The sequence below is a fragment of the Theropithecus gelada genome, chromosome 4 (assembly GCF_003255815.1).
Source record: "Theropithecus gelada isolate Dixy chromosome 4, Tgel_1.0, whole genome shotgun sequence".
Classification (NCBI taxonomy): domain Eukaryota; kingdom Metazoa; phylum Chordata; class Mammalia; order Primates; family Cercopithecidae; genus Theropithecus; species Theropithecus gelada.
This window is the reverse complement of record NC_037671.1, coordinates 31,555,890-31,560,224: the sequence shown is the minus strand read 5'-3', so window position 1 is coordinate 31,560,224 and position 4,335 is coordinate 31,555,890. Positions and strand designations below refer to the sequence as shown.

General features: G+C 44.3%; 1 non-coding gene across 1 annotated transcript; it reads right to left on the bottom strand.

Moving 5' to 3' along the window:
- Window positions 1–3,891: 3,891 nt before the first annotated feature.
- Window positions 3,892–3,964, bottom strand: TRNAF-GAA. The gene has a single exon. It is a non-coding gene; the product is annotated as a tRNA-Phe (tRNA).
- Between the last annotated feature and the right edge of the window lie 371 nt (window positions 3,965–4,335).

Genomic DNA, 4,335 nt, shown 5'->3' with positions numbered 1-4,335 from the left:
TCACTCAAGGGATAGAATGGAAGTATGCGCCAGGAAGTCTAATATGATGGGGAGACCACTTTGGGGTGAGTTGATCTTGGACTGACCACAAATCAGGAACAATGCCTTTCTTTTTACCACTAAGACATTTGTCTCCTGGTGTAGCCATGCCCGTGAGAGAGCGCGAACTTAGTGTCGGGAATTCATAAACAGTGGAATTGGAGACTTACAGTGATTGTCGTGATAACATAGAGCACAGACTCAGACAACCGCGATCACCAAAGCATTTTCCCAAGCTCCTGATCTCATGAGGGGTATAGCTCAGGGATAAAGCACCTGATTAGCATGCATGAGGTCCTGGGTTCAGTTTCCAGTATTTCCACCCTTTTTTTCCTATGAGCGACTGGAGGAAGTTCTCCATGATATTCCCCACCTATTCAAGGTGAATGGTGTTGGCCTCTGCATTTCTCTCTCATACAGGGAGGTAATTCATGTTCATTCACTTACAGTTATTTGTTGCTTAGGATTATCCACCTAAGTAGTTCCACAAATCACTAACGTGGATCACGCACTGTAGAAGCAAGTAGTATTCCTTGCCATCCAGCCGATTTCCAGCTTAAATGAAAGTTTCAGACACCATGGAATTCTGTGACCTAAGTCTGATTTCAGATCAGAAGGTTAAGGCTCAAGTTCTTTTGTATTTCTTACTTTCTTCTAACTGCTTCCTCACCCAGGTTGCAAAAGTCCTGCAAGTTTTCACCAAAAGATTCCACTACCAGTAGTTGATGATTGCTGGTGACGTGCTGGTGGTCACTTTTTCTGTTAGAGACCCACAAACTCTGAAACTTAATCCAAACTATTTAGCTACAAACATAACGACAAATAACCAATACGATGACAAATGAGGAAAAGATCTCAATCACCTCAGCTGAAATTTGGCAGGGAGAAAATTACTTCTCTGGGTTCTTTAAGGAAGTTTCTGGTCTGAAATGTCAAGCTCTCTGAACTCCAGAGTCCAAGATCCATCTGGGGTAAAAGCTGTTTTTTTGTTTTTTTGTTTGTTTGCTTTTGTTTTTTAAATAAATAAATATAATGAGCTTTTATTCTACCAATCCCAATGGATCTTTTTCTATCTCACTGTACTTACTCTCCAGGAATAACTTCCTTCTTAGCTACTGAACAACCCATAACTCCAGATTAGAACTCTTTGCACAATTTCTAATTCTGATATCACAGTGCTAAGCAGAAATTCACAGGGGGATACTTGGCAAGCATCTTGACACTGTTTTGTTAAAAGAAAATCTCCTTTTATTTTCAGCTCTATTTCTTCAAAGGATTAAAAATTAAGTTACTGGACACCTAGAAGGCAGAAAAGCAGCCTCTTTCTCCATTTGCAGAAGCCAAACAACCCAGTGGGGCTTCTGTATGCATCATCTCTTTTACTCACTTTCTAAACGCTGTAACCGTCCACCATCTACCAGGCGATCACAGGCCATCCCTAAAGTCAATTTTGAGGTTAACTCACTTGACTTGAGAGGGATTCACCTGTACCACCTCTGCAGCTGTAATGTGAGAAATAAACTCAAACATCCAAACCCAAAGAATGGACTCAGAGACCCGGAGAACAGCGAAAGTGAGACTTTTAATGACGGTCTTGCGAGATCAAGATAGGGTGTCGGGCGTGCAGGCACACCCAGAATTTTCAACAAACAATTTATCCCCTAGTGCGCAAGTCCCTCCCCTGGTTCCTCATAGGCTGAGTGCTATGGGGTTACAATTTTCTCGGAGTTTGCCTATTGATTGTTAGGCAAGGGCTTTAGGTGTTTCTTTTTTAGGGTTGTCTTGCTGCATTTTGTTGCAGCCCACAATGCATTGCAATCCTGGTTAGCTCAGGGGTTCTTTAAGTATTTGACTTATGACCTAAGTAGCTGGGCAGGCTGATAAGAACAGACAAAGTGAGCTATTTTGCAGACTAGTAAACTTATATCTTAGACTAAATTGTTTTCGTTTGGGTGAGAGCAACTAAGGATCGGGGGAAGGGGGAGGAAAGAGGCGGGGGGCCACAAGCAGGCATCCGCTTTCCAAGCAGGGGCCTAGTATATCCGGTTTCTTCTGTACTTTGCCGACCTAAGCCGATTCAAGGCACTTTGTCTTGGAAATGGACCACTGTATACATTATTTCCTCCAGTAATAGGACTAAGGAAACGGTGGCTGCACACGCATTTAACACGGATTGTACAGCGATTTAGCCTTTCCGCAGCCGCTGTCCGGCTCTGCAGAGTCCCTTTGAGAAAAGAGCTGGACAAGAGGAGTAAAGAAGCTCCTTGCAAATGCCAGGAGGAGTTTCTTCAGGCGGAAAGTTGGCTTTCCATAGGCTTCTAAGAGAAATATGTGGAGCAAACAAACGGGAACTTTCTTTCTCATCTTTTGCATTTCAGGCAAAAGCTAATAAAATTAGATGTTTCCACCGTCATGCTTAGTCTCAAAGCTGCCGGTAGATTCCGCTTCTAACTTTCCACACAGGCACGCAGGAAATCTGGAAATCACTGCAACTCCCTCAGAAGCTCCAGTGTCAGCATTTCCTGAACCAAAAATCAAAATGCGACCTTACCTGCGAACCCAAAGAGTTCAGCTGGTCTGTCCAGCAACGGAAAGAGCAGTGAGGCGCTCTTGAAGCCATGACAGCCTGGGCGAAACGAACCAGGTCCCTTTCCTGGTCGAGCCTCCCTCCCTACAGACAAAAAGGAACCTCTCTTCCCTCATATCCAGAGGAAGGGACGGAGAGATGTGGCACTTAGACTCTCTCTACCATCCAGTTCATCCAAGTCCTAATAATCTTGAGGATGCTTTTCCTTGCCCTCTATCCCTCTCCCTTTTGTCCTTTTCTTCCTCCACTTCACGGCACCCCGCCTCTTCCCTCTCCCCGCAAGCTGCTCGGCTCCTCCCGTTCACCTTTTTTTTTTTTTTTTTTTTTTTTTTTTTGAGACTGAGTGTCGCTCTGTCGCCCAGGTTGGAGTGCAGTGGCGCGATCTCGGTTCACTGCAACCTCTGCCTCCTGGGATCAAGCGATTCTCCTGCCTCAGTCTCCAGATTAGCTGAGATTACAGGAGCCCGCCACCACGCCCGGCTAATTTTTGTATTTTTAGTAGGGACTGGGTTTCACCATTTTCACTAGGTTAGTCACCAACTCCTCATCTCAAGTGATGCGTCCGCCTCGGCCTCCCAAAGTGCTGGGATTATAGGCGTGAGCCACTGCGCCCAGTTTTCAGAACGAACTTTTCACAATAGTGCAGCGCACTCCTAGACCCGTTTAAGCACATTTTAAACACTGTGTTGTGATTCATATGTAGCTGCTATTTTAATTTCCACATCACTTTCTTTTTTTCCTTCTCTATATGCTCAACTTTAAACATTTTTGCAGCATAGGCTGAGGCTGCGCCTAGCTGGGGAGAGACGCGTGACGGGGATAAACCTAGAGTAGAGGAATGTTTCCTGTCTGAGAAGGCTCAGACCTTACAAGGGAAGAAAAAAGTCTGTAAGGGAATCTAAAACTTTTTTTGAGGAAATCATCGAAAAACATATACTAATTGACCCTCCCACCATATTTTGGCTAAAAATAAAAAGCCTCGACTCTCAGAATAGGAGACTGAGTTTGAAAACTGTTAAGACATAGAAAGGGTTTTATTAAAATTCAGTTTGCAAATCATTGTCGGCCTCAGCAATTTCCTCATTCCAGAGAGGGTTGTTTCTGAAATTCTGTAAACTTCTGAATTTGTTTCTCTGTCTAAGCAGAGAAGTCCAATGTTTTTCCACTTTTGACTTAACGAAAGAATCTGAGATATATACATTTCTGGGATTGGCATGCAAGTGTTGTATAAGGGAGTGATAATTAGGCAGAACAACAAAAGAAGCTGCCGAAACCCGGGATCGAACCAGGGACCTTTAGATCTTCAGTCTAACGCTCTCCCAACTGAGCTATTTCGGCTCCTCTGTAAACGCACCTTTAGTTGTTTCTTCAAAATATAAAAACCGTCATTTGTAAAGTGAGTGTATTTTCTAATGCTTAATTCTTTTTTGTTCAGTATCAATACAAAAATTAGCCAGGGGTGGTGGTGCGCGCCTGTAATCCCAGCTACTCCGCGCCGTTGTACTCCAGCCTGGGAGCCAGAGCGAGACTCCCTCTCCCTCGGTTGAAGTGGGAGGATCGATTGAGCCGGGGAGGTAGAGGTTGCAGCGAGCCGAGATTGCACCACTGCACTGCAGCCTAGGCAACAGAGCGGGACCCTGTCTCGAAAACAACAACAACAAAAAAGAGTTGTTACGCACCGGGGTACAGAACACAATTTTTAAAACTCT